The 27,513-nt window shown below is 43.0% G+C and overlaps 2 pseudogenes; both read left to right on the top strand.

Moving 5' to 3' along the window:
* Positions 1-3,157: 3,157 nt before the first annotated feature.
* Positions 3,158-4,779, top strand: LOC136470461 (glucan endo-1,3-beta-glucosidase 1-like; annotated as a pseudogene).
* A 2,486-nt stretch (positions 4,780-7,265) lies between these two features.
* On the top strand, positions 7,266-11,090 carry LOC136474479 (uncharacterized; annotated as a pseudogene).
* Positions 11,091-27,513: the final 16,423 nt, after the last annotated feature.

Raw genomic sequence — 27,513 nt, 5'->3', positions numbered from 1 at the left:
TTTGTTTCCTTATAGGTTGGTATAACTACTCAATCGGATTTATAGCTGACTCGATCATCGGTTGAGCGTGAGAGGAAAATATCATTTGGGTTGCCTTTGCCCGCTAAGGGAGAAGTCATTAGTGACTTCTTTTTGAAGGTTAATCGATCAGTCGGTCTGTTCGCTGGTTGATTTCTAGGTTAATAAGTCCGGTTAGTGCTGGTTTGTTGTTAGAGAAAAATACTATTGGCTGACTGATAAGCTCTGACTAAAACTAACAAGCGAACAGACCGAGGATCTAGTCACTTTATAAAGCTCTAAAGCATGATGATCACAGGCTATATACACAGCAGCGTGGGTGATAGTGATAGTATTATGCTCAAATTCTCCATGCATAAAAAGAAGCGCCAATGCAAGCCGCCGCCGAGTACTATTAGATCAGAGCACGGTAAAGTTCTCATCATCCTACTTAATCCTGAAAATGATGACCCCGTAGGATCTAATCATGTCGACTTGACCCTTAATACAATGACGCCCACTTTTTTCGCCAACCATGCATTCCAATAAATCAAAACAATGCCGGGAGCCTATGACCATTAAGTACCGTCATCTACACAAATCCTCCGTTCCTGTGATCTTGCTTACCCTTCGTTACCATCCCGTGCTCAGTTGTGGGAGATCCAAACCAACGCACGCAAAATTCACAGAGAAGAATAACACGCCACGTGCAAAAAGATTATAATAATGGTCATGCTAGCACTCAGACGTCCGGCCCTAAGTCCGTGTCCGGACGTAGCTCCCCGCTCCCCACGCCTACTCCATGCCACACGCCTCGTCCGCTCGGATTCTGCCGCTCGAACACTCTCCCCCACCCCCGCCGCCCGAACATCACGAGCATCGAGAAGTGGATGAGACACCGAGGCGAGGCAACGGAAGGCGAGGAGGGAAATACAACACCCGATCTACTTTTGAAACATCTAATGAAACATTTGCAACGTACGTTCGAAACAGTTGAAACACTTACAACATACGTCTGAAACATTTGTAAAACACCTGGAAAACGCTTGAAAAAACCATTGCAAAATATATGCAACATCCAGATAAAACACATGCAACATATATGTGAAACACATACAACATCCAGATAAACACACTTACAAACATATGTGTAAAAAAATAAATGAAACCTTTAGAACAAATGCTTGCAACATATATGTACAGCCATTGCAACACATGCAACATCTCGATCTAGTTTTGCAATATCCATATGAAACACTTGTAACATACCTCTGAAACATATGAAATACTTAAAACATACACTTGTAACATGCGCTTTCAAGTGCAACATCTATTTGCTGCTTGGACAAATGGAGGCTCGTCGACGCGGAGCTCGATCGTCGGCTCGGAGCTCGATGCCGTGGAGTCGCGGGGGGGGGGGGGGGGGGGGGCAATAGGCAATGGGCGGGAGGCTCGGCGTAGCCCCGACGAGCGGCTGCGTCGCTCTCGACGAGAGGACGGGCGGGTGCGGTCCTCGCAGCAAGCCACCCCGATGGTGTGCTGGAGAAAGGGAGGTGGTGGGCATGCGACCACGGGAGGCTGCTGTTGGGAGTATGTCCTAGAGATAATCATAGAGATGATTATATTGCCTTGTATCCATGATATATTATGAGTTCATTAAATTTTCATTAAAGACAACCTGTATCGATTAGCAATTATGTGAATTGTTTATGAAACTCTTTTACTTGTATGGTTATTCTAATGTTGTCCCTGGTCAGAGTTCGTGTGAGGACACACATGAATAATGGATCAGCACATTATTAGTTGATGACTATGTTTCACAAGTCATAGACATGGAGATGTCAAACTAATAATGTGGGCACATGAATGACATGGGGCTGGACTGACCTAACGTGAGATGTTGTTATTATCTCTATTCACATCATGTATGTTATGTCCTTAAACCTGATATTATTGTATGTATTCAAGATGTGAAACGACCTACTCAGGGACTATCAAACGCTACTCCGTAACAGGGTAGTTATAAAGGTGGTTTTTCGGGTTTGTCGAGAAACATGCTATGAGACATAGACAATTAAGATGGAATTTGCCCCTCTCTATATAAGAGAGATATCACTAGATCACTCTAATAATTAGATCAAGAAATGCATGGTCGTGCTTGGGTTAAGTGTTAACCTATGAGTTGGACCAAATATCGTGAGGCAAGGGAATAACAAGTATGTGGTTTTATGGTGGTTCGTCTGATATGATCTTTGCGTACGCATAGGAGTTGACATGCCTTGCTAGAGCCCGCTATCAACTAATGGCCGAGTAGGAGTACTCGGGCCATGTCTATGTGTGCATGAACCCATCAGGTCGCACGCTTAAGGGACTGGAAGCCTAATTCGGATTGGATCCGAGTTAGACAAGGCTTAGGGTTACTATTGGGCCTCCAACTCAGGAGCTCATTAGGGACGCCTATAAATAAATGGGGTGGGCAACGGGGCTAGGAATCCACGCCATTTTTTGGCAGCCGTCGCCGCCCATCCTACGCCCGTGCCTGCTGCTCCTCGCGGTCCGAAGGCACGACGCTTTCTCTCTGTACGTGTGGATACATCGGAGTTGCTGCATCTGGAGCACAAGGACGAACCGTACAAAGGGGACGGACGTACGGATGACCTTGCAACTACACAGCACTGCTACGACGCGTACGACTACATTGAGTCGCTTCCGCTGCACCTGCGCGTCTAGTGGTAATCCCGTGATCTATAACCAGCAGTAGATCCTGATTTATGAGGTCAATTTTTTTTTATTTTCCGGTTAGCGTAGCATCCTCATAACCCAACAGCTGCTGCTAATGTTGCATCTTCTTTGTCAGCAGCAAGGAAGGAGGGATGGCGAGATCGGGAGGCGGCAGCAGCGGTGCGGAGCCGAGGCGAAGGAGGGAGAGGAGCAGGAGCAGGGAGGAGAGCGAGGCCAGGAAGAGCACGAGCAACAACACCGGAATGAGGAATCGGCATCCTGTTTTTTAGATGGAGAAGCCACGAGGGGAGCAGACATATTGGGTGGAAGGGACGCGGCCGACAGATGTTAGTGGGGAATCCGCGTTCGGACGCCCGAAGAAGAGAGTTATCGTTATAATAAAGATTCAAAATTCATTAGCCACAACAACATCCTTACCATGACGGGCTACAGTCCTCCGATCCAAACATGCCGTTCCAAGCGCAAAAGCCCATACTCGAAGTACGGGGCCCTCCGTTCCGAAGTGGTGACCAGCAGCTTGCTTGCCAGCTTCCGGTGCACCGGGACTCTGATCCTGGAAACGTACGCATCACATTCCAATCCCGTCCCGTCCCATCCGCGCGCGTCCCGGTCCCCCCCTCACCGGCCTAAGACGCCGGTCGGTCGCGGCGACCTCACACAAAGGCTGCTGCGCCCCCCGCGCGCCCTCGCTCTTTGCTCTCACCACCCGAGGCGTACCTCACCGCGCCGTGACCGAATTTTTTATTTTTTAGCCATTTTTTTTGAAAATATTCATAAATAGACTTCTGTTGATTTGATTTTCGTTTATGGACCCTGACCTCGGCGCCATGGCTTTTGGCGCTGAGGAAACACGTCTCGGCGACATGGCCAATGACGCCGAGATCTTGACGAGACGTTGGACGTGGCGGTGACTTGGCGCCGACGTAGACAAGGCCTCGGCGCCATAGATCTTGGCGCCGAGCTGGACAATGACGTTGTTGCATGTTCCTCGGAACAATTATACTTATTTCGTTTCAAACGTCAAGATCTATAGGGTAACAGCTCGGCGCCGTAGATCTTGGCGCCGAGCTGTTACCCTGTAGATCTTGACGTTTGAAACGAAACAAGTATAATTGTTCCGAGGAACATGCAACAACGTTATTGCGGTTCAGCTGGTTAGGACACATGTGACTTAGCTCAAAGGCCTGGGTTCAAGCCTAGAAAAATTATTTCGAGAAACATGCTATATCTCAGTTGTAGTCTAGTTGGTTAGGATTTTTTTTCTATATTTTTGCTGTATTTATTAATCATTTTTTTTCTTACTTAGGACCGCCGCGTTCAACGAGAACCGCGTGCTGTCCGGTAGGACGGGCACCCCGCTCCGCCCCGACGCCGACATGGACGTGTACATCTTCGCCCTGTACAACGACAACGGGAAGGGTTCCGGGCCGGACGGCATCGAGGCCAACTTCGGCCTCTTCTACCCCAACATGCAGAAGGTGTACGAGTTCCGACTTCCGCGGCGGCGGCGGCCAGCCGGCGGCGGAGAGCTGGTGCGTGGCGAACGCGTCGGTCGGGGACTCGTGGCTGCAGGCGGTGCTGGAGTACGCGTGCGGCCACGGCGCCGACTGCAGCGCCATCCAGCCCGGCGCGGTGTGCTTCGAGCCGGACACCAAGCTCGCGCACGCCTCGGATGCGTTCAACAGCTACTACGAGCGGAACGGCCGCGCCAATGGGACGTGCGACTTCAACGGCGCCGCTTACATCGTCTACCAAGAACCAGCTGGTGAGTCGAGAGTTCGCCGCTTACATTTGTCGATCATGCAAATTGCAAACGTGCAAATAATGCTGATCATCTGATCACCTGGTGTTGTGAAATTGAAGGCACCTGCGACCCGAACGCGAGCTGGTGCGTGGCGAACGCGGCGGTCCTAAGTAAGCCAAAAAAAAAAAAAAAGATTAATAAATGCAGCAAAAAAGTCCTAACCAACTGATGTTTCTCGAAATAATTTTTCGTGTTCTATTACTTATAAAAATGTAGCAGAAAAAATTAAGTGCTGAGTTTCGAACCCAGGCCTTTAAGCTAAGGGGGTGTTTGGTTGGACCTCCTAAATTTTAGTCGTTGTCCCATCGAATGTTTGAACATATACATGAAGCATTAAATATAGACTAATTATGAAACTAATTACATAGTTTGCGACTAATTTACGAGACGAATCTTTTAAGCCTAATTAGGTCATGATTTGACAATGTTTTGCTACAGTAAACATATGCTAATGACGGATTAATTAGGCTTAAAAAATTTGTCAAGTGGAGTGCCGACGAATTATGTAATTTGTTTTTTTATTAGTATCCGAACACCCCATACAACATCCTCCCAACATACCTCTTAAATTTTAGTCGCTGGAACCAAACACCCCCTAAGTCGCGTGTGTTCTAACCCGTTGAACCGCAATGACATTGTTGCATGCTTTTTGGAACAATTATACTTGTTTTGTTTCAAACGCCAAGATCTATAGGGTAACAGCTCGACGTCAAGATCTACGACGCCGAGACCTTGTCCACGTCGGCGTCAGGTCACTGCCACGTCTGACGCCTCGTCAAGACCTCGACGCCATTGGCCATGGTGCCGAAACGCGTTTTCTCAGCACCAAAAGCTATGGCGTTAAGGTCAGGGTCTATAAACGAAAATCAAACCACCGTATATCTATCTGTGAATATTTTTCAAGAAAAAAACTGAAAAATAAAAAATTTGGGCGCCGCGACACCGACCATCCGATCGCGCGTCTCCGCATGTGGCGGCCCCGCCGCCCGATCCATCGTTTTCCGCCCCCACGATGGGAGCGGCCGCCGTGGAAAAGTGGAGGCAGCCGGAGCCCACGGCGGCGGTGTCGGCCCGTGATTCGGTGATCCCCCCACGCGCCAGCGCCGCGAGCGAGACGCTTTTTCCCCGGCTGGGGACCTGGGGTCCGTCCGGCAGCCTAAGTGCCTAACCGTCGAGGGATTAGGACGGCTCACCGTCTCCTCTCTCGACATCGATCGATCGGTTTGCAGTTTGCTCTGACTTCTGAGTTGTACATTTAACAAGCACAATACGGGCTCCTGATACATTTCTTGCTTGCAGGTCTGCAGCAGAGTCGCAGAAGACACAGTCAACGAAACACTCTCTCTCCAATTCTCCATTCATGGTTCGCTCGCCGGTGCATCAGTTTGAACGACGCTGGTTCCTTCTGACCGCTGCTTCCTTCATTTGTTTTCGGCACGATTTCGACCCTCTTCTTTTTAGCCGCCGGATCGCTGCTCGCATGTATGAAAAAAAAAGTTGCCGATGAACTAATGTAACACTCCGTACTAATTTTATAAGGAGATGGGCATAGTCTCAACCGACACACACCATATGATTAGCGTGACGACGAATTCGCTGCCTTTTGAAGGAAAAAGGTGTGGGTGGGATTAGGTCAGTGGACAGCGTAGGATACCTGTTCGGTCCAGGTCCACTGAGGCCACTGAGACCGGGTGTTGAACTGGTAGTCGCCACCTGTCACCGGACCAAACCGCGGTCCGCTCTGCCTCAACGGCGATGATCATCTAATTCGACTGACGCTGTTTTATTATAAGAGAAAAATAATGTATTATAATTGATACGATCAAGCGAACATGCTGCGTCAGAAGACGACAGCTCAAGCAATCCAATAGTACAGTCTACTTCCCTTCATCATCTTTGAAGAAGCTCTCGGTGGTTCAACAGAAACAGATTACCCACCACCAACGAACTCTGCTCGATATTGGGTAAACAATGCATGCGTGCTGAAATAAAATTGAGCCGCCTGCCTCCAAAAAAGAACTTGACAGCAGTCAGCAGGTGGCATTTTTAGCATAGCTGTAGCCCCCAAGACATAAATTTATAATTTTATTAGAATGAAGCAAACGTAGTTATATGTGTCTATTCCAAAATAAAAACATAGTTATTGACCCCGATTCTTTTTAATATACTCATAGTTCCAGCTTTACATTTCTTGAAGCTACGTCAAACCCCTAATGCCTCCCTCCCTTGATGACCTACATTATATAACACGAAAACACGCTGATCTACTCCTGCAAATTTAGATTAGCTACTACACCTTCCAAAAACACCGTGATTTAGTTTTGTTAAGTCAACCCATCTTAACTTCAATCAAATATAAATAAAAGCATACTAATATTTATATACCAAATAAAAAACATATATAAATTTATCATAAAACATGTTTTTATAGTATACATCTTTAGAGTCATATAAATATTGATACTATTTTTTATGAAACTTAGTTAAATTTAAGATAATTTGGTTTAGGTCAAACATACAGTTACATTTTTTTTTCTAGGGACAGAGACAGTATTACTTTCAAAACGAAAAGGAATATATGCCCCCCAAATTAAAAGAAGCAAATGGGATTTGGGGAGGGGAATTATAAATTGATAAATATATATAGATATAATAAATAAAGAGAAAAGAAAAGCGAATCGAGCAAGCATTCCCAATTGATTTATCCACAGCAGCGGCGGCGGCAGCAGCACTGCACCAGCACACACCATCGTCCAGCGCAGCGCGGCGCCCAACCAGAACGACGAAACGGAGCCAGCCAACCAACCAACTAACCAACGGACGGAAGAGGCGAGGCAAGGCCGCCGCCAAGCCGAGCCAATCCGGCCGCCCTGCCCTACCCGCTCTCTCCTGCCTTCTCGGGATCTGCCCGCCCGCCTTGTGTGATCTCGCCGCCCCCGCCCGCGGTTGGAGCTTCCGGCTGCACGCCGCCATGAATCCCCGCGCGTAGAGGCCGGGAGGGAGGGAGGCAGCGGGGAACAAAGTTAAGCTAAGTTAAGTGGGGGAGGCCAGAGCAGGGTCGCCGTTACGCCGGCGAGATGGACGGGAGCGCCGGCTCCTTCGTCGCCGTGCGCCGGCTCTCCGGCTCCGACCGCGCCGCCGCCTTCCACCACTCCTCTTCGGGTGCCTCATCTCGCCTCCGATATGGCGACTGTTGTTGCTCCCGCCTCCCGCCACGGGATGATGCTTATGGTCTGTGCTGTTGCTGCAGCGGAGGTCGTGACGGGGTCGACGGCGTGGATCGGGAAGGGGCTCTCCTGCGTCTGCGCGCAGAGGAGGGACAGCGATGCGCGCCTCTCCTTCGATTTGACGCCTGTGCAGGTGGGATTCGTCTATTTCTTTACGATTTGATTTGATTCCCAGTATGCTCTTGCGGTTCTGAAGCTGTGCCAGATTCTCGACCATGTCAATGAAATTTGAAATATCTCGCTGAGTCGCTGTTTAGCCCCCTGAACTCATCCTGAACTTCAGACAACCCTCCGAATCTCGCATTGCTTCTGCTGTTCTGCACCACCTGCGTAAAAGTTGCTCTGACTCTGTTAATTCACTTCAGTGCCTTTTTAACTGAAGTAGTTTGCTTATTAATTTTATGAATTACCCTGTCAACGAAATTTGAAATACCTCACTGTTTAGCCCCCGAATTTATCCTGAACTTCAGACCCTCCTCTGAATCTCGCATTGCTTCTGCACCACCTGTGTAAAAGTTGCTCTGACTCTGTTAATTCACTTCAGTGCCTTTTTAACTGAAGTAATTTGTTTATTAATTTGATGAATTTGGGTTTAACTGTACACTGCAGGATAGTGATTTTATGCACAGTTAACATATTCTCTTTAGCGTGTTTCAGGAAGAATGCCTACAGAGGTTACAGAACCAGATAGAAGTTCAGTATGATAGTGCAAACAGAGAGCATCAGGTACTTCTTAGGTTCCTATTGATGCTAAACTGCCCTTATGCGGTTCATCTCGTGTTACTTGTGAAATTCCATCTTCTCTTACAAACTGGGCGCATGCTATTTTCTCACAATTTTCTAATCAAAATATTCAACACAAAAGGATCACCTCATATATGGGATATTCAATTGAGTGGCCATGAAATTTGACATGACTAGAAAATTGAAAAATCTAGCAGGTCTATAGATCTGAGCACTGAGCAAACGATATGTAGTACTTGCTGTTACTTTCGCACAACATAGATGATCTTTTTTGCAAGGACTTCAGTTGTTATGTTGCTGCTCCTCCTCCTTATGAGTTAATACTTAAAACTTAACCTGCTCGAGTTACAATTATACATCTCAATCCAGATAATCTTTTTCGTATTCTGGTTTTGCTCATCTGTCCTTTCAGATGACATTTGAGAAAGCATAGCTAGTTAACCTGTTATCTCATTTTCTTCTCTTAGGAAGCATTACAGGCCCTTTGGTGTGCTTCTTTTCCTGGCACCGAGCTTCGGGGTCTAATATCAGAACAATGGAAAGAGATGGGTTGGCAAGGGAAAGACCCATCTACAGATTTTAGGTATTACATTTTCTCCTCTGTTCCAGCTGCTATCTGTTACATATTTTCTCAGTAGTAACCTTAGTTAACCTAGAGAGTAGAGATGGGTGATCCTTTGTTGTGTTGGCATTACAGAGGTGGAGGCTTCATCTCCTTGGAGAATCTATTGTACTTTGCTAGGAACTATCCAGTGAGTGCAAATTCTTGTTTTTAGCAATATTTTGCTTTTGTCACATGCTTTTCTGTAATGATTTATGTGGCCTTAAAGACTTGAGGCTCTGATGTACTCAAGCGTTCAGCACTTCTGTTTGGAGCATAGCAAACATGACCTAGATGGCTTGCTGAACATAATCATTTGCAGGGTTAATAATAAGATGTGGCATATGCTGCTATTTTCTGGCTATAAATGTCTAATATTTCCTTGTTAAGCCCTTCAAAAAGGGAAAAGAAAAAAAGATTCACAGTACATGCTGTGGGCTAGACTGAAAAAAAGAGCAAACTACATCTAACAGAATAGGATGCTGAAACAATCTGGTTACACATGCGATTTATTTAAAACTGAAATGTTCATGATGATATGGCATTGTGATACTTAACTCAGATACTTATTGATACCTGCCACAAATCACTCCAACCAATTTTTCTGTGCAGAAATCTTTCCAGGAACTTCTTCGCAAGCAGAATGGTGACCGTGCAATCTGGGAGTATCCATTTGCTGTAGCTGGTGTAAATATAACCTTCATGCTCATTCAGATGCTTGATCTCCAAGCAGGTTTGTCAAGCAATAGTTCCTGCAAATTTTAAGCAATGTCAGAAGAAGTTTTTGACTATTGGTTCACTTTAAATTGTCCCTAATCTCGATGTCCTGTGCAGTTAAACCGAGGTCATTGTTCGGAGCAGTTTTCCTAAAGCTTCTTTCAGGTATAGTCTTTATTTCAGTAGTCTATTTCGGAATAGGCATCGTAACCTGCTAGAGCTGTTTATCATTAGTTTCTTTTGTGCCAACTATTCCTTGTACCATAAAGTTGTTTGTCCTTAGGTTGTTTTCTTGTGATGATGGCTATGATTGAAAGACAGTGTTTCATCAGTATGCATAATTTAAACAAGTTCTGTGTATTTATATGACCAGAATGGATCTGTTGATGGTTCCAGTTTGCTAAGTTCCACTCCATTGTTTTAAGGCCACATAATATAGTAGTGCAGTAATGCTATCTTTTAGTTTACTTGTACTTCTCAGAGGTAGAAAACACTCAAATGTGAGCTGACTGAAGGATCTAGTTATTACTTCCAAATTTTAATTCAATGTTTCGACTTCTGTTGTTCAGAAAACGATCGAGCTTTTGATATTCTCTACTGCATAACCTTCAAGCTGATGGATCAGCAATGGCTTGACATGCATGCTACTTACATGGACTTCAATGTATGTTCTTTTTTTCTCTAAATCTCAAAAATTTCCAGATAGCAACTTCTCCTTTCTTGTCCTTATTTATAAAAGATCCACAGATAATCGAAGAGCCCACACATTGGGTCTTGGGAACTCTTGCTCACTTCACTGTATTATTAAACCTGCAGACGGTCATGAAATCAACGCGGCGTCAGCTAGAAAGGGAGCTGTTGATTGAAGATATTCAGAGGGTTGAGGACATGCCATCATACAGGCTTCTGGGCCGGTAGCTAGAAGAAACTGAAATCTTAACATGGCTACATGTTGCAAGGCTTGAGATGCTAATGGATTGCAACTTGTGTCCGCAGCCGGTGACAATCTTGAAATGTAGATGGATATGTATCCTTGTGTGTTAGGTACTTGTGGTCTCTGGTAACCTGATCTCTGAAAATTACAAGGTAGAGTTTTTTTTCCTGGTGATAGAAGAATGCCACGTAGGGTAACTGAAGTGTCTGATCAGCTGCCATGGCAAAAGTTTGTAGGGTGTGTTATTACAATCTGGCCGTTGTCCATCATACCACGAAAGGAAGTGTTCCTAGGGTTGTTGTAAACAGGAGGATTTGGGAAAGATGATCTGAGTTGTCTCCCATTCGCATGAAGATAAGAGGCTACTTCTTTAAGTGCGCACCGCGCAGCAACTATGTCGTTCATTGTTTTCTTTCCACAATCTGTTTGCCCTGTTCGTGCCAAGCCTTCCCTGTATGTACACCAGTTCGCAATTTTCTTCCCATCCCACTGGTTTAGATACATGCATGCAGTTTTCTGAAATATTTATGGTTCATGGCTAATGCTGCGTCATCATATATAGCTTCAGTACTTTATAAGCTGTTCTTCAACTGTTGTCTATTAATAAATAAGAGGCAATATATGTGAACACTTTATTGCTTTTGTGTGATCTTAAAATGTTAAATTTTCTGACAGGACAATCCGCAGCTGCCTGTCCAGTCTCCAGTGTGAGCGTCGTGACCAAGGACCGGCAGAATGGCAGGTGCGCTCCATGTAGGAGCAGCAATAGTGGGGGATGCGATTGCCGATTGGTAAGCGGGCACAGGAGGCGCACCATGAGCTGCCAGCCTGATGGCGGCCCCGGCCACCCGGCCAGTCCTCCGATTCCGTGTTCTTGATCCTGGTGGGGTGCCTGGGTGGTGAGGTTGCCTGGGCCCTGGGCCAATGGGGCAAATAAAGCTGCTAGGCTTGCGTTTAGAGATGCCCAAGGTTCCAAGAAGGCCAATAGGATTCCGCCCCGGGCCGGCGTCAAAGCGAACAATCTCATGCATGGCATTGGCATGTCAGCATGTGGTGGCTAGCTTGCTGGATTTTGTCAGTGAGCATTTGGTTACGCATCAGTCCTCTGATGGACGGACAATCGACGATCATAGTATGCATATCGCTCCATGAGGGCATGTGCTCAGCTGATACGCTCTGGTGGCAGTGAGCCAGTGATGAACGACCGCTGATATGCTTCCATTCTTGTTTCCTTGTCCAAGAATATTGCTTGGAAGTAGCCAATGCAAGCCAATTTATTTATTCTCTATACTAGGTAGTTTGGGGCTGGTGGCAGTAGCTTCCATAGGTTCCGATCCGACCAATGAACACTCCAATCTCCTGATTAGACTCCCATAAATGGATCATTCTCACGAGATAAGATAACAATGGCACTACTCAAGCTAGTAGTAGTAGATGATCTGTTCTAAGTAGAGTCCTAGATCGTGTCTCATGATCTTGTGGGTGGCCGTGTCGTCATGCTGTGATCTCATGGCGTATTTGACGTGCGTGCAGTCACCGAGATCAGATGATGAGATCTTCCCGTGTCGTCGTTTCGTCCCTGCTGCCGAGTGCCGACGACGACGATGACATGAAAGCCGGGCGGGTCATCATGATGACGAGGAATCGAGCAACTGATGATAGATTGCCGCCGCTGCCTTTCCCCATCCCATCTGTTGATACCGTTAGCTGTGTGTACGTGGTGTGTGCATACACTCTCCTCCTCCTACGTGTAGGAGTACGTCGAAAAGATCAGGTCCTTACCGTACCCACACAATTATATGCTCTTGCCGATATTGTTGTTCACGTTGTCCAAAGTTTCCAACACAAATAACGAACAGTTCCGCCAAAGAGAACAACCCTACGTACACATCATTAATTCGACAATAATGTTGCACGTACGGCTGAACAAGCAAACGAGTGCGCGTGATGAGTAGCGCTAGCTCGCAATGGCAATGGCAATGGTACACACACGTCCAAGTCGTCCGCCCGCCCACGCCCAGTGCCCAGAGGAAGCCGAACGGGGTGCAGCCTGGTCCGGACCAGCATGTATGTTTGCGCGCACGCGGTCGGGGATGCTCACACAATAGTCTGTTCGGTTGGTTGGTTCGTATCGTTGCTGGTTTGTGAAGAAGTACTGCTCGCTAGTTTGTGTGAGAGAAAAATACTGGTCCAGCTGAAAATTTACGATCATTTACGACAAGCCACAGCCTGTTCGCCTGGTGGCAGAGGCCCGCTTGATTTGACAATCCGATCGAACGAGACGAAGCGAGGCGGGTGCCTGGTGGCAGAGGCAGAGGAGAGCGGCGAGGGGGCGGCCGCGCTCTGATACAACGTGCCGGGCCGGGACCGCGCGCTGTGCATGCATAAACACGCAGCTGCACAGTGCATGCAGAGGCCGGCTGATGCATGCAGCGTTCGAGGTGGAGCGATGTTGCTTGCATGTTTTGTTTTGTTTTTTTTTCGTGCGCGCTCGCTGGATTTGTCGACGAAATGATGCGGTTCCTGAGGAACGCATATGGGGCGCCGAAAGCCTGGCAGCAGGCTTGCCAATGGCAAGCACGTCAGCTGTGCTGTGCGTCCACCGAAATCTACTGCGCTTTCATTTTATTTTAAAAGAAATTCGATGAATCCGCATTCCATTTTATAGGTCTTCTTATATAAAAATCTTTTTTGCAATTCCCTGTTTGTTTAAATTTATTGGTATATTTTTTTCTCTCACAACAAATCAGCTTCAGCCGACTTATCAGCCAAAGAAACCATCAGCCAAACACCCCAAGTCTAATGTCACCTGAGACCTGTACCGTTTAGGTTCAGCGATACCTATGTACGTACCGCCCGGATCCGAAATTAGTAGGGTGCAGGTCAGAATATTATTCAATTAGGGTCAAAAATTCAATCAGCTGTGAAGTTTTTTTTGTTTAGTTTATTCAAACCTCCTTTAAGGCCCATTCATTTATTGGGGAGGAAAGGCCTGGAATAGTTCCGGATGAAATGGCAAGTCTGTTTATAGTAGCAATGATCAGTCAGACTATTTCGGGTCCACAGCGCCCACTATAGGAACGAGGCCTTAGGGACCTTTAGTGCAAGGTGCAAAACAAACCTCCCCTATGTCCGGATGAAACGAAAACAGTTAGCTGACATGGCCTTCTTCAGGCAGGTAGGTAACGAGTGCTAGGTCTCGTTTGGCTTGCTGAATTTTGGCTGAAACTGGCTGAAAAACACTGTTTTTGTTAAATTGTTGTGAGAGAAAAATGCTATTTCGGTAAAAAAAAAAAAGCCGATCAAGCTGGATACGAGGTAAGTCGAACGGGGAGATGACGCTAGCAGGCCTTAGTATATCGGCATTACTATTTACTAGATCTAGGTTGGGGCAGCAAGCAAGAAGGCATGCAACGCAGCAGCAGGGTATGGCTTCACGCCTTCACCCGCGCTAGCTCTTATGTTCGTGCATACGTTTGCCCATACCCGTAGCCATAGATGATGGATATTATTACGGTGAGATCAGCTTTTGTTTTGTTTTTTTTTTCAAAACACAATAGAGTAGACATATATAGGCACTCTTGGAACAGATCTAAAATGCACCTTTAGAAGATTTGTAGACGAAAGACTTTTTCAGCTTTGGTTGGAGGTTAAACAGCTTGCATTCACTATTACCATCTCTAATGAAGACGATTCAATGGTTTGGCAATTTTCATCAAATAGAGTTTATTCCTCACAGTCTCTATAAGATTATAAATTGTAGAGGGGTTATGCCAGTATATACCCCTGCTGTGTGGAAGCTGAAAATCCCTCCTAGAGTTCATTTTTTTTGTGCCTTCTCTCTAAGAATAAATTACTAACTAGGGATAATCTAGGTATTAGAAGAGACCTTGAGGATAAATCATGTCTGTTTTACTCTGTGAATCTAGTCATCACTTTTTCTTTGACTGTGTTGTAGCCAAACAACTCTAGAATGACTTTTCTGATCTGTCTGGTAGAGATATTGGCAATGATTTCCTTTCAATTGGGCAAATGTGGTTTAACAGTACCAAATTTGTAGTTTGTAACATGTTTTGTTCAGCAGCCCTGCGGGGGCTTTGGAAGCTAAGAAATAGCTTATGTTTTCAGGGGTTTCTATGGAAGGATATGAGTTCACTGCTCCTCATGATTGTGAACATGCTACAAGGGTCGATTATTCTCTGTCTACTAGAAAAGAAGATGGCATTTTCTTCAAACTTGAAGAACCTAAGGAATATGGTGTCAAGGCCGAGAGAACTGCTGGCTAGACAAGGTCCATAATGAATGGGAGAAGTATTTGTATCGGGAGGCTTTCAACTGGAAGAACATGGAGATTCCAGCTGGAATGGAAGACATGCTGCTGGATTACAATGAGTTGGGCAATGCTGATCTGGGAGGCAAGTGGGTTAGCCTGATAGGTCTAGGGATGTCTTTGGGGATGGAAGATGCTGTAGTGTAATGGCTTAGCTAAGTTTTGTTCTGTTTCTGCTGAAGTGATGTTTAACAATATGATGTAAACGGTGATATGGTCCTCTTGCTAATGCAATGGCCATGGCTATGCCCTTGAACTCTAAAAAAAAATATAGACACTCATCGGATACATACATATACGTTCATTCCTATGAACACAAGCCGCACGGGCGCACTAACTAGATAAGCACTTTTGAGCTGATAATACTTGAATTTAACAAAGACACCGCAAGTACCTTGCTGTCAACTAACTAAGGATGCAAGCAACTTTCCTGCAAACTGTCACCATCACAGATCGTCTGGATTTGGGTGGAGATTTCGGTAAGAACAGGTAGGAGCGGAGAATTTGGGCACGATTGAACCCGCGAGTGAGGGAGAAGACAACAGAGTTTGGGGATTTCAATTCGGTTACAAGCTGTTCTCCTCGTTACAAGCCGTTACGATAATATAGGTTCTTTCCCACCTGAAACCTGTGAGTTGGGCCAAACCTCCTGGGCTTTGTGTTCGGCCCATGCCAGCACCCGCAGTCTTTAAAGAATTTGGTTCACGCCTTCTAGAAAGTGCCTCATCCTTCTTTCGCCTTCATCAAGCGGCGCTTCTTCCATGCTTGCTTCCTAAAATGTCTCCTCATGTCCTTATGACTCATGACATACCCTCCCTCTTGGAACGCAACTTGACCCCAAGCTGGTGCATCTAGGTACCATCGCCTCAGATCATGTTCATCCGCCATGGTGATCAAAGCTATCGGTTCAAATCTCCACTGAACACAAAGCTTCATTGCAGTAGCTCCAGCAGAGGGCACCAAGGACTCGCTCCAGAATGCACAGTAGCTGAATAATGAGCTCAAGATCAGTCGTAACCAAAGAAAGGTCGGTTGTTATGTGCACAGCTAGAGGAATATGCTTCTTGACCTTTGAAACATGGGCAACTAAATGTATCTGAGCCTGGGGTTGCAATTCCATTCTGTAAGCAACTTGTCCCACTCTCTTTAGAATCTTGTATGGCCCATAGTAACGAAATGCTAATTTCTGCTAGGGTCTAGTATCAATAGAAGTTTCCACATGAGGCTGCAACTTAAGATATACTAAATCACCTTTCTCAAATTGCCTCTCAGATCTTTCCTTATTTACTTGAGATTTCATTCGGTCTTGAGCTCGAGTCGTCTCCTGCTGCTGAATTAAAGTGGACAACAAGGATCTCTCCTTAAGCCAAGCTACAAGATTTGGGACAACACAATCCTGAGTTTCAGAATACCCAACTACCTTGGAGGATCTCTATATAGTATTTCAAATTGAGTATGCCCTAAGGCAGACTTAAAGGTAGTGTTATACCAGTATTCAGCCAATGGTAACCACTTCTCCACTGTTTTGGACAGGCGTGGATAGTACTGCAAAGAAAAAGCCTCCAAACACCGGTTGAGTCTCTCAGTTAGACCATCAGTTTGTGGGTGGTATGAAGAACTCATTAACAATTGAGTATCAGACAAACTGAACAACTCTTGCCATAGGTTACCAGTGAAAATCTTATCCCTATCTGAAATTATAGCTTGAGGCAAGCCATACAACTGATAAACATTGTTAAAATACAATTTGGCCACTTGCATAGCAGTATATGGATGAGATAGTGGTAAAAAATGACCATATTTAGTCAATTTGTCAATCACCACTAGAATGACATCAGCACCATCAGATTTAGGGAGACCCTCAACAAAATACATATTGACTATAGTCCAGGCTCTTGTAGGAATAGGCAATGGTTGCAATAACCCAGGAAGCTTAACATGCTCGCCTTTAACCTGTTGGTAGTTCTCACAAGACTGGATGTAACTGATGACGGATTGCTTCAACTTGGGCCAAGCAAAAAGGCTTTTAACTCTATGGTATGTGGCATGAATTTCAGAATGCCCTCCAATGCCCTAGTATTAAGGAATATGATTTTGAGCAAGGGCATTACTTTTTTGAAAGGAATACTGTGAAGAATAGGTCCCCCAGTATATATTTAACCTCATCTTGAAATTTGCTCCCATGGGGAGTCGAACCGAGGACCTAAGAACTGCTACTAGAACCACCTCAGCTAGAGGCCCAATCGCCTATTTAATTTGTTCTTCATCCTCCTTGCTTGTGTTTTGTTCTTAGACTATGGACGCAGGCATGATGCAAGTTGAGAGGAATGGCGGCACAGGCTGTAGAGAGGCATGGTCTTTCTATTAGCACCCAGGCACAATGGCTGCCTGTTATATCTATGTGGTGCTATTCTTTTTTGCCAATATGTGTGCTTGTGGTTATGTGAAAACACTAAAGAATTCTTTCATAGACATCGCAAGCTCGACTTTCTTTGTATCCTTAAAATCTTTCACTGACCCTAAGAAACATTTGATTTTCAATTCATTCCTTTGTATTAGCCTTAACAAAATGTCCATCAGCTCTTTTTCCTAGTTATGTTCTTCTCAACTGTGAACACGAGAAACATACTTGACCGTAGAAACTCTTGGCACTCCTAGTGTTGGCCAGCAAAGGTCATCCTCCTCGTGGGTTCCTTCATGATCTCTTCAGTGGCATCAGCCCACTTAATCTAACTCTACGGTCAGTTGCGCTACTACCTATCTTACAACCTATAAGTTAATAATCCAACACTTGTTGATAACAAGAATTTTTGGCTAAAATATTTTCAGGGAAAGTTGCACATTTTGGAGCAGGGTAGCTCACACAAGTTTTTCAAGCATTTGTTTTTTTTTGTTCTTCCTTTTCAGTCACTAAGAAGTGGTTATTGTATATCTTATTTTTGGAATTGAGAAGGGCATTTCTTTTTATTCGGCTCATAAGTGTAATAAGGTACATCACATGACTAAACTCCAGATGGTGCGGCCAAACAAATTTTGAAAATCAGTAAGTTTTAACATGCATGTTTTGTAACCTTTGTTTGATCGTTTCCTTCTTACCACCTTGGATTGACTTGCAACAAAGTCAACACGATCTCTATACTACGCTAGCTCTATGGTGGGGATCACACTTATGATCTTCTGTTACATGGCATTATTACCAAATCAAAGCTTCGAAAAAAGGCCATTTTCTCTACTACCAATAGGCATTTTTAACGAAAGCATATCAAATCAATCAAAAAGTCTGCATCTCTACTACTACTTGCTGAGTTTCAAAAAACAAAAATACTTGAGTTTCAAAAAAAGTCTGCATCATCTCTACTACTATTTGCTGAGTAACATGTGCGGAAACACAACAGCACTTACCCCAGCCCCAATTGGTCATCCGGGTCTCCCATTTGTTCCATTTGGTCCGGGGGCGGAGAGGATGCCGCAGCCTCTACCTACGGCCAGAGAGAAGGATGGCCTGCTAGCTCCGTCCAGAGAGCTTAGGAGGGAGAACCTAGGAGCTAGGGCGGTTCTGCAGCAGCAGCAGACGGGGCGTGAGGACGAGCGGAGCCCGGCGGAGGGGCTCGAGGATGAGAGCCTGGGAGCCTGGGAGAGACAACCGGGGCAGCAGCGAAGTATGTATTCAGCACTTCAGCTTCTGTTACATCGTGCCCATAATCTCACTATTGTCCAAGGTAATTAAGTAAACACTTGCTTATTAGATCATGAAACGTTAAGAACTAGAGTAAGAGTAAGCTAGTGACATATATTGAATATCCATGGTGAATTTGTAACCTATTATACACCTAAATTAGGGATTTTACATGGAGCCAATGCTAGTGGTGATATACATTGTATTCCTATGCTGATTAGTAATTAGAAGGTAAAATATTCATTCTTAGTTATGCACGATTGGTTTGGCTGCCTATTAGTGTTGGGTAAGATAACTCACACAAGTATGTGTTGACACAAAAAATATGACGATGTGATCAACACACAACAAGTCAGAGATCTGTTTGGCTTCAACACAGAACCAACCGATTCTGAAAACCCAACGATGTGCCAGTCAATTTGACTTGCAATTGACAAGGAAAAGAAATCTTATCAGTAATTTAAGGTGGAACATGTCAGTGTTGCTCCAGACAGTTCCAAATATGCGGCTAAGTAGCCACTTCAATGAGGCCATCAACTAAATAGTCGATATCCAACATATTCATGAAACGAAGATCTTTAGATTAAAGATGATTGGATAATGTTAAATGATGATGATGTAAATCAAAATAACTGATGCCCATGGATCATAGCATATTTATGGTGACTGATTAATCGAGACAAAAATAAGTACAACACACCCAAATACAAAATTTAGAAGATCCTTGCTTGAGATTCCAATATATACTACTAAATAGTCAATTGATACCGTCATTGATTACAGAATTGGTAACCAGCAAAGAGGCGATATAAGAAAACATCACCGACTAAATGGAACATGATCGGTATAGAACATCGAGCCGATAAGTTTGATGAAAAGAGTATAACATGCGAACAAATCGACTGTCTAATATAAATGAATCTACAAACAGTTTGAATCTAATATAATATCATCAACAGTGAGGTTCGATCGGATTAATGTAGCTATAATAATGATAACAAACTAAAACCAAAGAATCTATAAAAACATCTATATGTTAACAGATTCATAAAAATATGCTATATGCGTGAGAGTATAGGCAATCGGTTAAAATAGTCGATGCGGTCATAGCAAACAAACATAGTACATATCTTGATCATGAACAAAACCACTAATTGATAATTTCTAATCTAAAGTCTTACCAGTGAGGTTCGATCAGATCGATGCAGCTATGGTAGTGGTATTAGATTAGATCTCATTAACTAGTGAGTTTATTCAAAATTGAAACATGTCTTTGGATGCATACTATGTTTGATTGGAATAGAGATAAAACAGTCGATCTAATAGAATTAAGCCATCAATTATAAGATTTAAAGCGTGATCAGATCAAAGGACGACCAATTAAGATATTAAGATGATATGATGCCGATCTATCTCTATCTCAATCGAGTGATTTGTTATAATTAATAAAACATTAATTATAACAAGATCGATAACTAGTGAATCAACCAAAAAACAGCAAGGAAAATCTTACTAATCTTAGTAGATTAAATAACTGGTGATATTGTATTAAACAACAAGTTATTTAACACAAGATCGATAACTTTGATCTATATTATGATTCATAAGAGATCAATCAGCTGATGCAGCCTTACAAACAATGATATGGATCGATAACTAACTTATATTATAGCTCATAAAAGATCAATCAGCTGATGCAGCTTTACAAAAATAATACAAGTCGTGACGGTACTCACAAACAAACTAGAGGTCGATCAGTCAATGCAGTCTTGTTTGCTGAAGAACTCGCTGAGATCTATAGTACTCCTACTCCTAATACGATGACAAAAGCTAGAAATATTGTATTGATTGAATGTTCGTCCCATTGTATAATAACCAGGGTCTAATATTTATACCTGAAACCTAAACATGAATCATACTCAAAGACGACTTATTACAATTCTTGAAATAAAACAAAACTTTCTAACTTAACAATAACTTAGACCCTAATTTTTTCTTATTTGAAGAGTCCGATACATGTTCCTAATGCCATTCAAGCATAGCCCATTGACGTCGTCTGCTAACGTCATCTATAAAATAGTCGATTTTGACATCGCATCTAAATCAGTTAATATCGATTCACATCTAATTGATTCCTATGACACAATCTTGGAGGCTTCTAGTTCTCGTATTCTTCTTTTCAAATTTTGGTGTAAACACATGCCCCCTAATTTTAGGATAAAAATGATTTTATTCCAAAATTTCTATTTATCTACTCACCGTGTTGCAACTGCTCATTCCAAAGTATACGCGTGACTCCTGATTTCTTGGGACAAATTCTATATAATACCCCAACAGTTTCATTTTCAACTTACTCGGCCTGCTTACTTTCTCTTTTCTCTTGAGCAAGCTTCAACAGCCACAGCAGCTACCACCAAAGCCTTAACCTTAGCAGATCTTCTGCTCTGCCAAACTGCTGTTCAAATCACCTTTCCACAACCTTCCTCGGATTTAGATCCATTTCAATTGCAATGGCGACTAGCCACCACGTTTCTGAGGTATGCCTTCAAATTTCTGTCTTTTAAGTATTAGCCGCTACTCTGTATTTTCCTTTCTTCTCAAATTCATCACATCTGGTTTCTAGGAAATGAGGAACAAAATCCTGATTCTATCAGTTGTTGTTCCTAATGTCTATTATCTTGGACCTATGGACGATCCTGATCCATCTAATTTTATCAACCAAGAAACCAACCGAATTCCCTTCAAACGATCTGTAATAGATTTATCTTCCTGAAACACCAAAACTCCTTTTAGAAACTGGCCCAAAATGTCTAAGGGATGGAGAGATTGGTTCTGTAGGGTATCAGAAAAGAAAGCTGGAGATTGGGAAGTTTCTAATTTAAACCAATGCTTGACACTCTCACTATCTGGAATAGAGAGAAATAATTCACTTTTGATCTCTGCATCTTACTTTTGGTCCAACACTTTGAGTGCTTTTGTTTTTGGTCATGGTCCAATGACCATTACTTTGGCCGATATTTACATGTTGATCGGCCTTAGAATAATAGGATCAATGCAACCCTATGACTTCTTAAGTGCTGGGTCTAAGAAATGAGCCAAAATATCAGACTGCACAGGATGGGCAAGTTATATTTTGAATCATGTTGGGGATGAATCGACTGTTGATGATAGAGAACATGTAGCTTTCTTGAACATGTGGCTAGTAAAATTCAACTTTTGTGGGTCATCTTGTGGACCAACTTATAATCATAAATACATGGCAGAGCGTCTAGCAGCCAATAATGAAATCCCCCTAGAAAATATCTACTGGGATCTGCTTATCATCTGATGCACCAAGTAGCTGCCCAATTGCTAAAAAATGAACATGTGTATACCATCAGTGACTCTTGGTGGTTGATACAATTATGGCTGAATCTATACATGCATACGATTGTAAGACCCAATATTAGAATTCTGAGCTTCCCTTCTTCCAACTTTGCTAAAGATTATAAAGAAAAAGAAGGAAGAACTCGACAGTGTATGAATTATGGTGAAGCTGCATCAGCCATAACAATTGTTGTTGATGTAGGCCACATTTTCAAGAAATTTTACAGAGGGTTTGATGCAAACATCTTGACTTGGCTGCCTTATGATGAAAATGAAGACAATGAGCTAGTTCTATCAGTCAAATTCTAGTTTGAATCAGGCTATTCGGATGAAACAACTGCTGCAATTTTTAGTTGCATCATTAAACCCTATGTACTGCCAGCCAAATTTTGCCTTGGTCATGGAAAAATGGCTACTGGTGCTTTTCTCCTAGATAATCTCTCAACTTATGAATTCTATAACCCCTCTTTTGTGGCCCATCAATTCAGCCTTGGTTAACTACCTCCTCGGCTATTCTTTAAAAATACTCTGAAGCCAAGAGAAGGTATCAGTGAAATAATGGAAGCTTCTAGAGTCTTTCAATTGGGGTCAGATCTTCCTTCTCTTTGTCTGCATGAATAGACAAGAGCCACCTTCTGCTCAAACCTATTTGACTCCTGGTGGCAAAAATGGCACTCTCACCTCTTTTGCAACTCAATTCATCCTAACTGTTTGGCCCTAGACGATGATTTTGCTTTTGATAGTGAGGTAACTCACCATTTCTTTTAGAAGGATTATCAAGTTTTCCTATCAATTCATCTAACAAATTTTTTGTAGGATACCAAATTTGATCCATCAAGTTTGGACAGGAAAGGATATCCCATAGAATATTATCTACCATGTCTAGCCTCAAGAATAGGATCAACTGCACCCACTCTGAAAAAGTTGATGAAAACCCCAACTGCCCCATCAATACTCACATATCAGTCTTCAAAACATAAAGCAACCAAAGGTGTAACTCAGAAAACCACCACTGGGAAGAGACTTTGTAGAACAAAATCATCAGTTGCTTAGGTAAATTAACTTATCTTCCCTCTTAAGATGATATTCAACTTCTAATTCAATTCCTTTCTTGTAGCCATCGACTATTGCATCTCAATTTACTGTGGGTGCCGAACTATTATCCTAGGCACTTAAATCAGCATCTGCTAATCTCTCATTGGCTAATCCTCCTAAGGAGCCGATTATAATTGAAGCAACTAATGCCCCTGACAGATTCCAAATGACAGAAGATGAGAACCTCTCTACTTCACCACCTGATGCTATCAAGGTATCTCCTCAAGCATTCAATCTTATGCAGTCCTCACTCTTCTCTAACCCTTTTGTTTTATTAGACACCACCTAGGAAAATGTCTACACAAGATCAAAGATCTAACAACTCACCAGTTAAAGAGGACCCTGTTGACACTAATACTCAAACTGTTGAGACTCTAGCTCAGTAAACAATCGATGGTAAGAAATTCATATGCTCATTTTATCCTTCCATAGCAATTATAAACTGAAAAGCTTCAAAAGCCCAGAGCTGATTCAACTAAATGTTGAAAAGGATATTGACACATCATCCGATGTTCCTTCTCCACAGCTAGGGTCTCTTTCAGAAAAGGTATTATCTCCCTCTCACCATCCATCTCATTATCAACTCATTTGCTATTTCTAATAAGACTCCTTTTGTTCACATATAGGCACTTAACTATCTAGCTTTGAGCTATTCTTTCAACTTTGAGGAATATATAGATGAAAGCGAGATAAGCTCATCAGCCATTTCTTCTCAAGAAATCTTATAAGATGAGACCAAAAATTGGCTAAAAGACATGCTGCCAATGCTCGATAGAAACATAGCCGATTTGATCCTAGATGCAGATCCAATAAGAAGAATCTTCTTAGCCATTAAGATAATATGTCCCCAAATCTTGCTGAAGCCTTGATACCTCTGTCTAACATCGAAGATCAAGCTCCTAAGGTGAAAAAGGCTCAAACAAATCTAACTGACCGTAAAGCTTTGATGGCTAAGAAGAACTCTAACAAGCCAAAAGCCAAAGAATTAGCACAATTGATCGACAATTTAAAGAATTTTGCTTCCAAAATTGAACCAAAACTGAATCAGCTGAGAATTAGGCATGATGAGCTCGAATAGGAACTGGAAAGTGTGAAAGCCGCCATTAATCATCATGAGTCTAACTTGACTCAGATCCCCAATGTCAATAAATAGAATAAACAAGGGATGTTGACCAAGGTCAGAGAAGGCAAGGCTATTCGCAGCAGTCTTGAGAGCATTCCTGGATCAGCCGAAGAGGATAAATAACAAATTGTAGAAGTTGATGTTATTCAGCTGAAAGCATTAAAAGCAATTCATGATGCCCTTAACTTGTAAGTTATGTTCTAGCGTCTGTAGTATATATTCTGTATAAACCTGATGATAACTGTACTCTTTCCTGTTGGTCTACTATACTTCTTGGTTTGGCTAGAATAGCCGATTTAAATTAGTCGATTCCCGATTCTGACTTTACTCTGACTTAACTAAATCTGAAAACGACCCTTATTGCAAAAACCCTTCAAATTCCTTCTCAGTCATCAACATTGCGTTCTCGTCGTTATTAGCGAAGTGGTGCTTCCCTTTCCATTAATTGGGGTTGCTTTCACATGTTCCAAGATATCTACTATCTCACCTTTGGGGCTATAAATATCAGTCAAGGCCTTGGCTTCAAACACATCTACACCTACAACTGTTCTCATTCTCCTATGTCTTCTCATCTCCAAGAACCCAATAGTAGTTTCTTCTTCTTCTCCTCTCAAGATCCAAACCGACACCCATGGCTAGAGAAGATAACCGTGGCAAGCACACGGTTGAGGAGGTCCTAGAGGAGGATCTGCCAAAGAGCTAGTGCCTTCACCACATGAGGTAAGATCAAACACCTTTTGCTTATGACAATGAATCATCTTCTAACTTGCCCATAGATTTGTCTTGATTAACAGACTCCATCCTCTTCCCCTAGGGCCGACAAGACCTCCAATGCTGCACTTGCCACCGCCCCCATGCCGGACTTGTCATCAGACTCCTCTGACTCGTACACCAGTGACAATGCCCGGCGCTTCCTCTAGGAGTGGAGGGCTACCAAGGACCGTTATTCCGAGGCAACTTAGGAAAATGGTCAGCTTGAGATCTGCCTCGAGGCCTCCTAGGCTACCCTCCTCGCTGTAGAGGAAGAAATCAACGCCACTTGGGCAAGGATGGCCGAGTCTAACGCCATGGTGGTGGCTAAGCCTAGTTCCAAGAAAACCCTCATTGTCATCTTCACTGCCCTTATCTTGATAATCTTTCACTTTTGTGATTACCAGCCCTGACGGTGCGGTTGAAAAATCTCCAACTAGGGGCGAACGCAGCTATGGCGGCCGTCAATGCCCAGGGTCCCCTACTCATCAATCGCCTGCACGACATCCTAATGCACGCCTAGGAGATCGCCCTCCACAACATTCGTTGTGGCGCGACGGCGGCTCTGGCCACAACGTAAGTCTAGACTAGGCATGACCTTCGTACCATGGAGCCAGGCTTCCCAAAGGCCGATGATCCCAACATGCATGTGGAGCTAATCTAGGACTTCTATGATGTAGCGATGGCCATTGTGGACATCATGCTAGCCTAGGATGTTGTGAACAAGGTGTTCGACTAGTTCGTACTAGGAGCAAATGATGAATGAATAAAGTTCACCTTTTCCTTATGAATTCATCTACCATAATATTATGATTGTCCTTGTGTGTGTTTTTGCTCTATAGGCGATACATATCATATCAACTTTTACCCCTTTGGGTTAATTTTTGAACTAAAGGCGATACCCTCCTGTTACCGGCCATTAGAGCGGGTGACTAAATAAATCGGCTATCAAGCATTAATCTAAACACTAGGATAATACTTCTTTAGAAATTTTCCATTGATTGCTCTATCAAACTCATCTTCCCCTTCTAGTGTTTCTAAGATATAAGCATTACCAGGCGCACAACATTTTATCTAATAAGGACCTTCCCAATTAGGCGACCATTTGCCAAACCTGTTTGCTTTAGATCCAATCGGTAATTTTACTTTCTAAACTAACTCTCCTTCACAAAATTGTTTGTTCTTGACCTTTTTATTATAATGCCTTGCAACTCTTGATTTATTGGCCTCAATATTTTTAAGAGCGCACAGCCGATGACAACTTAAGTCCTCCAAATCATCCATCATAAGTTTTTTATAGATTTCGGTTGTCAAATCATTTTGCAATGTAACACGTCTTGATTTAGTCTGAATCTCCCAAGGAAGAACTGCACTATGCCCATATACTAACTCATAAGGTGATGATTTAATCGATCCATGGCAAGTCATCCTATATGCCCACAATGCTTCGTTAAGTGTCAAGTACCACTTCCTTGGTTGCTCTTCAATTTTCTTCTTAATCAACTTAATCAAAATTTAATTGGATGCCTCTGCTTGGCCATTAGCTTGAGCATAATAAGGAGAAGAATTTAATAATTTAATTCCCATACTGGCAGCAAAATCTCTGAACTCTTCTGACATAAACATTATACCTTGGTCAGTAGTAATGGTTTGAGGAATCCCAAAATGATAAACAATATGCTCCTTGACAAAATCAACCATAATTTTTGAAGTTACTGTCTTCAAAGGAATTGTCTCAACACACTTAGTAAAATAATCTATTGCTACCAATATAAACTTGTGCCCTCTACTTGAAGGTGAAAAAATATGGCCAATTAAATCAATTCCCCAGCCTCAAAATGGCCATGGCTTAATTATTGAATTCATAACTGATGCAGATGATTTTTGAACATTACCAAAACACTGACAATCCTAACACCTCTTATAATATTCAAAACAATCTTCTAATATTGTTGGCTAGAAATATCCAGACCTACGAATAATCCATTTCATTTTATAAGCCGATTGATGAGCCCTGCATATTCCTTCATGTATTTCACCCATCAACACTTTTGCTTCTTCTTAACTTAAACATTTAAGAAAAACTCCATTGACTTTTTTGTAATACAACTGATCATTTAACAAGACATACTTAGTCGATTTATTTCTCAGCTTTCTTGTAACCTTCTATGATGGATTCTTAAGGTAATCAGCTATATTAACTCTCCAATCATAAGCCAAGGTCTCACTACTTAAGATTTCTTGGAATACTTGATAGCCTAATGCATTCTGAGCTATCCGATTGACCTCTTGATTCTGTGCTCTTGGAATATGTTGAAGAGAAGTAAGGGGAAACTCATCGAGTAACTTTTGACATTTATCATAGTATCCCTTCAGAATATCATCTTTACATTCATACAGGCCGATC

This window comes from Miscanthus floridulus, chromosome 8 (genome assembly GCF_019320115.1).
Source record: "Miscanthus floridulus cultivar M001 chromosome 8, ASM1932011v1, whole genome shotgun sequence".
NCBI lineage: Eukaryota > Viridiplantae > Streptophyta > Magnoliopsida > Poales > Poaceae > Miscanthus > Miscanthus floridulus.
This window is presented reverse-complemented; position numbering and strand designations above follow the sequence as displayed.